Source organism: Crocuta crocuta, unplaced genomic scaffold (genome assembly GCF_008692635.1).
Source record: "Crocuta crocuta isolate KB4526 unplaced genomic scaffold, BGI_CrCroc_1.0 scaffold141, whole genome shotgun sequence".
NCBI lineage: Eukaryota > Metazoa > Chordata > Mammalia > Carnivora > Hyaenidae > Crocuta > Crocuta crocuta.
Genome location: NW_027527951.1, coordinates 841,511 through 855,573, shown reverse-complemented (window position 1 = coordinate 855,573; position 14,063 = coordinate 841,511). Strand labels below are relative to the sequence as shown.

At 36.0% G+C, this 14,063-nt stretch overlaps 1 long non-coding RNA gene across 3 annotated transcripts in view; it reads right to left on the bottom strand.

Annotated features, from left to right (window-relative positions):
• Positions 1-13,330, bottom strand: part of LOC144221962 (uncharacterized) — a 31,216-nt gene extending 17,886 nt beyond the window's left edge. For all 3 annotated transcript variants that reach the window (XR_013332239.1, XR_013332241.1, XR_013332240.1), the window contains exons 1-3: positions 13,280-13,330; positions 13,080-13,153; positions 12,250-12,359 (exon numbers count right to left, since the gene is read on the bottom strand). This is a non-coding gene — a long non-coding RNA (uncharacterized LOC144221962). The remainder of the gene's footprint in view (positions 1-12,249; positions 12,360-13,079; positions 13,154-13,279) is intronic.
• Between the last annotated feature and the right edge of the window lie 733 nt (positions 13,331-14,063).

Genomic DNA, 14,063 nt, shown 5'->3' with positions numbered 1-14,063 from the left:
CCTATAAACATCAGAGGCATAATGAAAAGTCTGAGCTACTTCCACGAAATTCATGTGGATTCCTGCTTAGAAAATTTCATGCAGGTTTTCTATGGGAGAGAATTATGTGAGTGGAGGGATGCAGAGCACATTGTCAGAAGTCAGCAGTGGTACCATCCAAAATGTGGATTAATTAGCCTCTGTCCAAAACTCTGGTAAATAATGTGCTCCTTCAGAGAAAAACATTATGATTCAAGTCCTTGTGGATGATGTTTAAATAGCTGATTTCCATATAGGATTCTTTAATTCAATCAAAGTACAGGTAAAATCCCATTATAATAGACTCCATGGGGCCTCTAAATTGTTTTGTTGTAGTAGAATTTGGTTAAAATGAATAAATACATTTATCACATTCCCGGTATGTAGTACATACTAGAGAGACAGAATTGAAGCACAGTCTCTTTCCTATTGAATTAACACATGCAAAGAAGCGCTTTGAATAAAAGTGGGGGCATGAGCAAAGTATAATGCTCACATACCTTGTAAAGTTTCCTCAAACTCCTGGTCTGAGGTTTAAAGTTAAGAAGGTTTAAAGTTAAAAAACTTTAAAATGGTTTTAGTATTAAGGTAAAGTTTTTTTTTCTTTCCTTTTAAAGATAGGATTAATTAGCCTGACCAGGCTTTTGAAATCTAAAACACTGAAGACAATAAAAAGTCATATTATTTGTTATCTGGAGAAAAATAACTGTAAAGAAGTCAATTTTTTGCAGATTAATTTGCTTTTCCTACAAAGCAAACCACCCTGAATCAAGGGCTTCAATTATACAGGTTGACTCTTCTAAAGCCATTAAACAAAGAGAGCATTAGGAAATTTACCAAGAATCAATTCGTAGGATGCCAATTTGCCTAAAAGCAAATTGATAAATGTCCAATTTAGCGAAAGACCAATTCACACTAAATTTTGGCATTCAATGATTTGTTTTTGGTGAATTGGTTGGACTCAAATATACACTTATCAGTTGCATGGGAATTACCGTTACCAGTTATGCTGGAATATGGAAATGGTTCTAATAATTCTCAACATCCTTAACCTTTCATTTACTGTAGAAACAGTTTTAACCCTGACATAATAACAGGCCTCTGGAGATATAATAAAGCATGTGATCCAAATGTTCACATTCTAACAGGAAAAAAACAAAACAAAACAAAAAACAACCCACACCTTATACATATTCTTTAAAATATATTATTATATATCTGTTAAGTCTATCTGGTCCAGTGTGTCATTCAAAGCCATTGTTTCCTTAAAGATTTTCTGCTTAGATGATCTGTTCACTGCTATAAGTGGGGTGTTAAAGAGCCTTAGTATTATTGTATTGTTATCAGTGAGCTTCTTTATGTTTGTTACTAATTGATTTATATTTGGGTTTCTCCAAGTTAGGGGCATAAATATTTTGTAATTGTTAGATCTTGTTAGATAGCCCCTTTATTATGATGTAGTGCCCCTCTTCCTCTCTTGTTACAGTCTTTGGTTTAAAATCTAGTTTGTCTGATATAAGTATGGCTACTCTGCCTTTCTTTTGACGTCCATTAGCATGATAGATGGTTCTCCATCCTTTAACTTTATATCTGGATGTGTCTTTGGGTCTAAAATGAGTCTCTTGTAGGCAGCATATAGATGGATCTTGTTTTTTTGCTTGTTTGTTTGTTTGGCTGTTTGTTTTATCGATTCTGATACCCTATGTCTTTTGATTGAGCATTTAGTCCATTTGCATTCAGAGTGATTATTGATAGATATGAATTTAGTGCCATTGCATTACCTGTAAAATTGTTGTTTCTGAAGATTTTCTCTGCTCTTTTCTAGTCATTACTGCTTTTGGTTTTTCTTTCCCACTCAAGGAGTACCCTTTAATATTTTTTATAGGGCTGGTTTAGTGGTCACAAACTCCTTTAGTTTTTGCTTTTCTGGGCAATTCTTTTTCTATCCTGTTCTGAATGACAGCCTTTTGGATAAAGTATTCATGGCTGCATATTTTTCCCATTCAGCCTGTTGAATATATCCTGCCTCTCCCTTCTGGCCTGCCAAGTTTCTATTGATAAGTCTGTAGCCAGCCTTATGGGTCTTCCCTTTTAAGTTAAGGATTTCTTTTCCATCGCTGCTGTCAGGGTTCTTTCCTTATCTCTGTACTTTGCAAATTTTACTACAATATGTCTTGGTGTTGGCTTGCTTTTGTTGATTATGGGAGTTCTCTCTGCCCTGTGGATTTGGATATCTGTTTCTTTCCCCAAATTAAGGAATTTTTCAGCTATAATTTGTTGAAATAAACCTTCTGCCCTTTCTCCCTCTCTTCTTCTTCTAGGACTCCTGTGATAAAAATGTTATTATACTTTATAGAGACACTGAGTTCTGTAAGTCTACATTTGTGATCTAATATTTTTCTTTCCTTCCTCTTTTCAGCTTCATTATTTTCCATAATTTTATCTTCTTTATCACTCATTCATTCTTCTGCTTCTTCCATCCATATGGCCATTACATACAATCAGTTTTGAACTTCAGCTATAGCATTTTTTTTTTTAAATCTCAGACTGTCTAGTTTTTAGATCTCTTATCTCTGTGGTAAGATCTTTCTGGTTTCTTCAATCCTTTTCTCAAGACCAACTGGTATCCTTATGATTGTTTTTTAAATTCTGGTTGAGGCACAGACAGTACTTATTGATTTTGGTTAGCTCTCTGGCCATGACCTCTTCTTGTTCTTTGTTTTGGAATGGATTCCTCTATCTTGGAATGTTGTCTAGGTCTCTCTCTTTTGTGTGTTAGGAAAGCCTGTACCTGATCGTATTTCCACTAGAGCTGAAGCTTCGCAGCACTCTATGATCAGTAGATCTGGTGCATGTGAGGGTTTTGCGCTGGTCTTTTGGGGAGAGGCCTGTTGCTGCGCTGGCTCTCAATCACACTCACCCTATTTAAAAAAGGCACCTGCGGAGCACAGAGGGGCAAGGCTTGGTGTAAGCAGCTCAACCCTCCACTCTGTGTGCTGTGCTGCTCACTGAAGTCTGTCTGTGCTGATGGGAAGAGTGAAAAGTGGCTTAGGCACTCTCTTCCTGAGGAGGGGAGCTCAGGCCCACTGCTGTTCAGGAAGCCCTTACAGAAGAGTGAATAATCTCCCCTCTTATGTCCCAGGTTTCCATCAGATTCCTGCCTTCACTCTCTTTCTGTCCAGGAGGTGGAGCAGTGCCCCCGTGTTTTATCTCAAACATGCAGCTGGGTTTCAAAACTCCAAGTTTTAGGGACCTAGTGTTGTCTAGTCCCAAGCTGATCCTCTGGGGCAGGATCCCACCATGTTGTGGCTGTCACCAGTTTATCCCAGAAAAGCAGTCGCACGACTGCACCGGAGCTTGGAGTTTATGATGAAGCACACCAAAAAGCCGGCGTACAGGTTAGCTGTCCTCAGCAGGTGACTGCATGTATGCTGGGGAAAGGGTAGCTCAATGGTGCCCACCAAGCTCTTTTGTTCCCGCAGAGGCAGTGCCGCCTCTTCCAAATGCACTCCAGAAGGAGAACTGCCTCTGAGTTCCTCAGAGCTGGGCTGATGTGATTGACTTTGGCCAGTGAGACATTTGAAGCAAAATGCAAATGGAAGCCCAGTACCACTTATACTCTAAAGCCTGTCTAGCTGGAGCGCTCCTCTTTGGAACCCAATTGCCAAATTCTGAAGAAGATAGGGAAAGGCCATCTGGAGAGAGAGCTAAGGAAGCTCAGCCTGGCTCTAGCTGTTCTAACTATCCCAGCTGACACTAGATATGTGAGAGGAGGTACCCTTATGGACAGCCAGCCCCAGTAGATACTATGTGAGACACTGCCAAGCTGCTCTAATCATATCCAGTCAATATTAAAGAATCATGAACAAATAAATACTTAATGTTTTAAGCCATTAGATTTTTAAGGTGGTTTCTTATACAGCAACAGATAACTGAAACTGAAATTGGTACCCAAAAATAAGATTCTATCATCATACAATAGTTACATGGCCTATGCTTACAGACCAGGTGACAGGTGAAGGGCTGAGAAGGATAAAGGAAATGCCTATCAGACACTGGCGTAGAGTGGACTCAGCTTTTATACTACAGAACAAATAGTGTGACTGTCACCTTCAGCACAATGAAAGAAGCACTAGTATCTCTGAGAAGATTTCTACAAATAATATTGAAGTGGCAACTAGATATGTGTGTTTTCCTGTCATAAAATATGAGACAAGTTAGATGAACTAAAAAAAAAACCAAAAAACTAAAACCAAACCAAACTTCAATATTCAAGCAAAACGTGGAGGAAATGTAAGGAAGATATGACTTCTTTTGTGTTAAAAAAATGTTTCCTGGCAAAAGACTTTCAAAATTAGAAATTAGCTCAGGTAAAGATCAACCTCTTGGTGCTTCTAGTAACATATGCCCTCACAGTAAACATTAAGTCTAGGATGGAGTGAAGGACACTTTTTGAGACCTCAGGAAGACTTAAAGCTGAGCCTCAGAGAATTAATGAAGGGGCTTGGAATTTTAAACATGTCTACACTACATTCAGCCACACAGTTTTAAGACAGCTGTATTAAAGGAACCACTACCAGCTTGCATTAAAAGTGTTGACATAATTGTGGCGTCTAGGTGGCTCAGTTGGTTGAGTATCTTACTTCAGCTCAGGACATGATCTCACATTTCACGAGTTTGAGGCCCATGTCGGGCTCTGTACTGACATCTCAGAGCCTGAAGCCTGCTGAGGATTCTATGTCTCCCTGTCTTTCTGCTCCTTCCCTGCTCATGCTCTCTCTCTCTCAAAAATAAACATTTGTTTTTTTTTAATGTTTTATTTATTTCTAGAAGAGAGAGAGAGAGAGAGAAAGAGAGTGAGCAGGGGAGAGTCAGAGAGAGAGGGAGTCACAGACTGAAACAAGCTCCAGGCTCTGAGCTGGCAGTCAGCACAGAGCCCGACGCGGGGCTCGAACCCACGAACCGTGAGATCATGACCTAAGCGAAAGTCGGACGCTTAACCGACTAAGCCACCCAGGCGCCCCAAAAATAAACATTTGTAAAAAATAAAAAAATAAAAGTGTTGACATCGTTAAGAAAAAAAAAGATAAAAAGCCTATTCTATGAGAAGGAAGAAGGTTGAGAAGGGTACTCTTTTGCAAATACGCACCATTTTTTTATGAAAAGGAAGAAAAAGTCAGAGAGTAGATCCAAGGGCCAAGGTGAGTGAGTCAAAGCTGTATAAGAACCACTTCAAGGGAGCAATACTAAACCCTAAACAAAGACTTTATAAGGGAATGAATGGAGCTTGTTTTAAGCAACTAAATTTTGTGATGACAGCAATAGAAAACTCATATACTCTGTTCTCCAGATTCTGTTATTGGCTACTGGCTTGTTTCAGACGCCACGTGTGTGTCATTTCAGAACCTGTTGGTCTTATCTTTCTTTGATTTCATCCACTAATGTAGTAACCAGTTCGAGGAAGGCTCTGATAAGCAGACTTATCTTGACATTCTTCAGTTTTCATAGCATCATATTGGTTCACAGCATGTTTCTATATAATTTCAGTTGGACCCGGTGAGCAAGGATTAGAAAGTATACTTGATGTCCTAGTAAACCACTCACATGAGTGAGAGGGTAGACTACTAAACTGTCAGAAAAAACATGTGAACATTTTAGGAATTTAAAAGTGTGAGGCATCCATCCTAGGACACTCTCTTCATTTTTTTCCCTTTTTTTCAATTTCTTTAGCAATTCACAACTGTTATAAAGAGACAGTGTTTGGTGGAATTCGGAGCATCTTGAAGGCAATGACCAATCCACCTCATTTGTTAGGTGACTCCGAAAGCTGCAAGTTTCAAATCGAGCCCAGTCTAAAGCACAATCTTCTCTGCCACATAGGCAATATGATCAAATCAATCCAATGGTGTTTGTAGTATCTCTGTTGGATAAGGATGCTATTCGGCAAGACTGGACAGTAGAAGTATAGACTGGGTTCCTCAGCAAGGATATAACTTTCTGCAGTAAACAATAAACATTCTCAAAATATCTCCAGTAGCTCTGGCTGCTGTAGCTTTTCCACTAACTCTTCTGGATTACCATTTTGTAGAGATTGTATTTGGCTAACATCTGAACTGACCCTGTGATGAACTGAACTTGTACTTCCCCCTTACTCACAAAAAATGAGGCTCCATATAATAGGATAGTAGCCAGATAAGGAAGGCATGAGGGATCTGAATGATGCCAGAGGTGTACTGCATTGATCACTCCTTTCACATCACTTCTGATACTCGACCTCACTTGTTTCTTCCAAGCCACTTCTGTGCAAACCAGGTCAGCACAATTTTGTGCAATTTCCCAGTTCATACCACCTCCAGCCTATGTTGTACTCATTTAACTTCTTCTCTGCTGATTCTATAGAGCCAAGGAAGAAGGAGCCCGTTCTGTTTACATGACATACAAGCTGAAAACTATAAAAGATCTAATATCCATTAGGCAACTCTTTAAACAATAAAAGATGGTAAGTTAGTTACTCCCCTCATCAGAAGACCAGAAGACAACCCTGAAAACAATTTTATGTAGTTTATCAAAGTACCATCGACTGATACAACCAATCTACAGAGAATGTCTTTTTTTTTACAGAGAATGTCTTAAGTGCTTATATATATTTTTGCAGAATTAGTAAAAAAATACACTTTTTAATTAATTGAGATAAGTTGCTAACATGATGCTCAATTACCCCCAAATACTTAAGCAAGGATTCCAGCAAATAAAGATATTCTCCTATATAACCACAATATAATTATCAATGCTAAGAAACAAATACTGATGTGTTACTATACCAATAGTAATATTGATACATAGATACATTATCATACTGGTACATTACTTTATCAATATAAGGGACCCATTCTTTTTTGTCAATTGTCTTCATAGTTATTTTACAGCAAAATTTCAAAAAAAATTTTCTAATCTAGGTCTCATATTGTTTTTAATCGCCATGTTTTTTCAATCTTCTTCAGGCTAGAATTGTCAGTCTTTCCCTGACTTACAACCTTGACATGTTTAAATATTATAGACTAGCTATTTTGGAAACTGTCCCTCAATTTAGGTTTGTCTGATTTTTCCTCATTATTAAACTCATGTCATACACTCAGGTAAGAATCATAGAGGAGAGCTTTTTCCTTTTATTGCTTCTTATTAGGTAATACATGGTTTTGATGTGTCTCATTAATTGTTATGTTAACTTTAATTTTTGATTAATTGATAAATATCTCATTTATAAAAAAAGTTTATCCTACTAGTCTTAATATCTATTGAGGTTTATTATGATGATTGTCAAATAATTATTTTCTAACTTTAATTCCATAATTTCTCTTAAATGTACTTGTTGGCACCCAGTTGTAAAGAAAAAAGTTTCTTCTTTCTTTTTCTTTCTCTTTCTCTCTTCCTTCCTTCCTTCCTCCCTCCCTCCCTCCTTCCCTCTCTTTCTTTCTTTCTTTCTTTCTTTCTTTCTTTCTTTCTTTCTTTCTTTCTTTCTTTCTTCTCTCCCTCCCTCCCTCCTTCTCTCCCTCAGGGATTTTTATTCAATGGATTATAATACATTCAAATTTATGTTCATATGTATTTTAATATTCAAATTATCCCAGATTTTCTAAGTGGAGACTCCATCAAACTGACTTCTGACTCTTTTTGTTATGTCTCATCATTCTTTTAGCACTTTAAAATTTTTTGTCACAATAAGATGTTCCGGGTTTATGTTGTACTTTCCCAAAGAATTTGTCCCCCAAGAATTGCCACTTCCAAGAATTTTCATCAGTCATCATGTTCTGGTACATACACCTAAGATCTCTACAACTCGAGAAGAAAGTCATATTTTCCAACGTGGAACTTTTCTAGTTGTTCAAAATTAAAATTTGGAAAGTATAACTTATTCATATATTAAGATTTACAAACATTCAAATTCACACTGTTGGGTGAACGGTTCTACGAAGTTTGATAAATGCACCACTATAATCAAGCGATGGTAAAATTCCATCACTCTCTCTCTTGTGCTATTCCTTGAATGTAAACTCTTCTTTCACTCTTAACCCTTGGCAACTTATAATGTGTCTTCCGATTTTATAATTCTGCCATTTTTGGAATTTCATATAAAAAGAATAGTAGAATTTATAGCCTTCTACTGACTTCTCTCACAAATGCATTTGCTCACTCGCATTGTTGCATGTTTTAGTAATCAGTTCCTTTTCATTGCTGAATAACATCCCTTTATATAAATGTACCACAGTTTGTTTTTCCATTCCTCCCCTGAGAGACATTTAGGTCGTTTCCAGTTTTGTGCTATTACACATAAAGCTGCTATAAACATGTACAGGCAGGATTTTGTGTGGATTTGAAACTACCAAACTGTTTCCCAAACTGATTGTACCATTTTGCATTTTGAACAACAATGTAGGATGCCTCAAGTTGGCTCCACATCCTTGCCAGCACTTGGTTGCTAGTTTAAATTTTTGTTTTATACCCATTCTGTTAGTAACTCATTTTTTAATTTAATTTGCATTTTTCTAATAAGTAATGATGTTGAACATAAAGTAGCATGATTTCATGCAGAGCATGAAATCTCTCCATGGTAATTATTCTCACCTGATAACTTGATTTGGGCCTGAAACATCAGTCTCTCCACAATGATTATGTGGACTTCTATTATAGTTCTGGTGATTCTGACCCAACCTGCCTCCAAATCCCAAGAACAGCATCCTCTCCATCCCCAGGTTAAAAACTAGGGGCCTATAAACTCAGAAAGAAAGAAGTAAAAGTAGGGTGAAGGTATAAATATGCTTGGAGGCGGAATACAGGGGGCTGCAGAAATTGAACTACTGTGACCTGCATGCATTCACTGAGGTAAAAAGTGACGTCACCTGTTCAAAATGAAATGTACAGCTATTTTACTACAACGGACAGATTTTATTTTATTATGGAAATCATTATCTATCCTTTGCCTTTCTTTAGTGGATGAATGTGTGAGGTAACATCAGACAGAGCTATTTTACAAGAGTTCTATTGCTTTTGTGAAGTTGCATAAACCAAGGTTGCCTACAAACCCATCCATAATGGTAAAAACAAGCCAGTTTCAGTTCACAATTTTCAAGTGAAAATTTTCCAGTTAAATGTCTTTGAATGGCTTTGGCATTGGCATTGAACTTGCTGGTTATCTTTTGTGTGAGGAGAATGTCATAGGTATTGCTCTTACATAGGATGACAAATACAACATGTCAGAGATTTTGATGGGCAAGAATAATCTCAGCAGCCTCCTGACTTTCTTTTAAAGCAGTGGAGTTGTGGCAAAGTGTTTGTTTCCTCGGGAACATGAAAGTCTAGAAGGACATTTTTTTTTTTTTAGTTTTTTAATGTTTATTTATTTTTGAGAGAGAGAGAGCAAACGAGTAAGAGAGAATGAGTGGGAGAGGAGCAGAGAGAGAGGGTAATGCAGAATTTGAAGCAGGCTTCAGGATCTGAGCTGTTAGAGCACAGAGTGATGCTCAGCGCAAACTTGCAAACTGTGAGATCATGACGTGAGCACAAGTCAGATGCTTAACCGACTGAGCCACTCAAGTGCCCCAAGAACGACATTATTTTTTAATTAAATCTCTGTATTTCGACAAATAGTAAAGAGAGTACAGTTGACACTAAAGAATTATCAGTAGTCTATATAGACTTGTTAGTAATGCAAATCTAAATAATAAGGAGAGCTGACAATTTCCAAACAGAGAACAGTTTGTATTTGGGACCAACTGGGTAAATAGTGTCTGTGTAGATGTTGGCTTTTCAAGTTAATTTTAATAATGGAAAATACCTTTTCATTGCAGTGTCTGGTTTCTTTTTCAAATAGTCTAACCACCCTCATCAGTGCTGATAACCTTAGTAGTTTAGTTTCTATAACAAATACAATTTTTGAAGCCTTCTCTTTTTGACTTGTCCTTTTTAAAAATTATTTTAGACTGTTACCTAAGACAACTGGTAATTAGTAACAGCATACAGGCTTTGTTTTGTTAGAAGGTACATATTGCTAATATTTTATTCTTCTTGTGTTAAATATTATTCTTTATTCTGGGTCAGTTCCAGAAAAATAAAGAAAACCAGATATCTAGTAAGATCCTATAAACAATTATAGGTCAGAAAAATTGAATTATACCAGAGGAACTTCAAATCCTGGAAAAGTAGAAAAATAATCTAAAAGCATGAATTTTTTTCCATATCAAGAATCATATAGGAATAAAGCTTTGGCCAATGATCACTTCTCTTCTCAAATGGTAATGCCAATCTACCTACTGACTGAATAAAATATCCCCTCCAGTCTTTTTCCTTTCCTTTACACTAAGGCTTATTGGCAAATTCGCATAATGTTAGTAGAACCATTCCTTAGGATGTGAACGTTAAACGGAGAAGTTGGATGTCAGATAGGAACTTGGCATTTCCTAATTCATCTTAATTATGAAATATAAACCTAACTCAATGTTTATTTGTTCATAATTTCAAGCTCTTTCAATATCATATTTCCAATCTGGGTTAATTTCCATACATGTTTTTTTAAAATACCGGGTATAAAATATTGTCATTATTTTCTCATGTGTAGTATTATAGAAGGATTCAATGCCTAAAAAATTGTAGTAATCAGTTCAACCACAGCTTTTCTTAGAAGTTTGTAATATTTTAAATTTATACACAATTTGTACAGTGTGTGAATGATACATCTTATTTCAACATTCACGTGATTAGAATTGATTAAAGAACTATAATCGTCTTGTAAATGTGCTTTTCACCTGTACCAGCTTATTATATAAAGAATCATTTCCTAACAGTGGCCCAAAGCTCAGTTTGTCAAAAATTTCTTCCAGAGAACAAAAAATATAAATACAATGTCAAATGTATTATTTTAAAAGATTTCACATGATATAGCCAAATAGGTATAGCAAAGTGATGCTTTTTCCTGTTAAATTTAATATAAATGCTGACCATCCATGGTGGGAGACCACTTCTTCTGATGTATTATGCAATTACATTGATGGATGGTTAATTGAGTCACTGTGGCAGACTATATGTTTACTCACGACCTGAATGTCATTGGTCAGGTTATGGCTTCACATCTCTGACCTATAAACATCTACTACTTTGGAAAATACCTGTTTTAAATTTAAATTTCACTTTTAAAATACCCATAGTAAAATAAATTATTAAATTTATCATCAGAAATTTTCTACACAATTGTTTTTGTCACCAGGATGACTCAGACTGTCTGTTATATGGCTTAAAACCACCAGTAAATGTAAAAGGACTTTTATATAAATGATGAAATTAATTGTCTCAGTTTAGGTGTTCTCTGATATTAACAGAAACTTCACTTGAACTTTCACATGTATGAATATACATACACACACACACACAGCTATTTAGATAATATTCTCTTTTGTGATCAAATGTCTACTAGTAAAGAAAAAAAAAAGTACTGGGAAAACAGACATGAGTTAGAATTCCTGACCACTGAACTTCTTTAAATTACTTGAGTCGCCTTTCAGAGAATTTGAATCTAGGTTATGATTATCTTTTATTATTGGCAATTTTGAAAAGGAAGAGAGAGCTCTGTTTACCACCTGCCTTTTACATAATGCTGTATGAATACTAACAGCTTCCAGTATCAGTGCACTTGCCTTCTATCTTAGAAAGAACTTACAGATGACTTTTAAAGCTAATTTCTTAGACAGTACTTTATTATATGCAATCTATCTGGAGCCTATTAAGACAAAAACCAAACCAGCAAAAACCCCTCAGTTCCATGGAATAGCTAAATACATTTGTATAACATAATAAAAGAATTCTAAGATATGCTCCCTCCACACACACAAAATATCCAGCCTCTAGTACATACACCCTAGGGTGTGAATATCATGGACTTTACTCCCATAATTAGATTAATTTATACACCAGAGTGGACTTTTAAAAAAGGAGATTATCTGGAATGAGCCTGAAGTAATCAGCTGAGCCTTTAAAAAGGACCGGTCTTTTTCTAAAGTCAGAGATTCAGAGCATGAGAAAGATTCTACATGACAGAGATTCAAGATAAAGGGAGCCATAGGACAGCCTCTATGAGCAGAGTGGGCTCCCAAAAAATAGTCCACGAGGAAACACGTTCTTCGGTACCAACCACAAGGGGTTGAATCCTCCCCATAAACTGAATGAACTTGGAAGGGATCCTACCTGAGAGCATCCAGTGAGAACTCAGTTTGGTTGACACCTTGATTTCAGCCTTAGAATGGGTGGATTCTGACCAGGACCAGTCGATGAACTCTGAGGCCATCACTCAGTGCCTGGGTTCATTGACAAAGAGGTGTTGTTTTAGGTCACTAACTTTGTGATAATTTGTTATATGGTAATAGAAAACTAATGTAAACCACTTAGAATATAGCTCGTTGTAATCAGTTAATATTTATATTATTTTTATATCAATAAATATTTCATTCTTAAGGGCTAATGAAAATATAAAAGAATATGCATGGCTATGAATAAAATACCCACATGTCCTAGTTAGCACACAAATGCTGTGCATATTTGTAATATTGCCGTGACTAGAAAGTGTGGTAAGTATTTTAGTAGGATATGCCCTTGAACTGTGATACCTATTTTTAACTATTTGGACTTTGAGAGTCAGAATAAACATTTCTGCTTTTTTATCAAAAGGACCTAAAACAGCTTCTCAACTTGTGTGAACAGTTTTGCATATTTTCTCTCTGAACTAATAATTTTTAAAGCCATTTAAATTTCTCAAATGCTTTAAGGTAAATACTATTAGTCTTTTACGTCCATGTGGTAGGACATGTATCTAAGTCATGCTTTATCCATGACCCGTCTTTGATGATTCATCCAGTTTGACAAGTAACTGTCTGCTTTTAAGCTCTTTGGTTTGCATCAACAGTGAGATGAAATGAGACTTGAACAACATGTACTATTGAAGCAAAATATCATACAATCATTGTATTGTTAGAAAAATAAAGCTTTGAAATGGACAAAAATAGCTAATGGAGCAGTACCTTTGATTCAATCATTGATTTTCACACAAAGTATCCAGAATTAACTTAAATATCTTTTGTCCAATGACTTTGACCTGTAACAAGAAAAAAGAGGGCTCATTTCTGATATGTAATTTCTTAGGACTACATTGAGAAAGATTATGATAATGTACATATAATAAAATCGTCGACAATGGTTGAGTCTTGTAATTGTGAACTACCTTCAAGGAGGCTGCGTTGAAGGTGAGAACAGAGTCTTCATTTCGATTAGCTTACCTTTTTAAGTATTCTGCTAAGAACTTCTATCACACAAATAGAAGCAAGAACTTTATTATCATCACTATAGCAACTGCAGGGAAATTTATTTCAAAACACTTGGCTACCTCAAAGTTTTTCCAGGATGGAAAGGAGAGCAGATGATATGTAACATTTTAATTCATTTATAAAAATTGTTCAGTGATCCAAATTAGTATAGTGTCCTTTATGAGGGCAAGATAGTCCCGTTTCTTTATAATTTATTGTTTCTTTATTTGTTGAAGCAATACGAGATCACACATATATCTGTGTACATGCATAAGTTAATTTGAATTCTCTTTATAAATTAATTTTCAGCGTCTCACAGTTTTGAAAGTGGCTTACAAAAGTCTTAAAAGAATAGTTTTGTACGGATCATTCAAAATTTGAGATGTCACTAAACAATACTTTTCTGGGAACTAGAATATTTAAATGAACAACATCAAACAAATATTAATGCATGTGGGCAAATGGAGAATAATACTATCTTCTTTGTCTTGAACAAGAATTCTCAGAATCCCAAGGCTGATTTATTCAGTATGTTGTGCTCTGTCTTAAATTTCTGTGCGAGAAAATGCTCTTGTTCGTACTACCGTATCTTTTCATTTCTCTGAACTTTTTCACGAACATGCATAGTTCAAAGTTGCTGACAATCTGCATTTAAAATAAGATGATCATAGAGTAGTAAGGTTGCCTGGGCAATTTTTAACC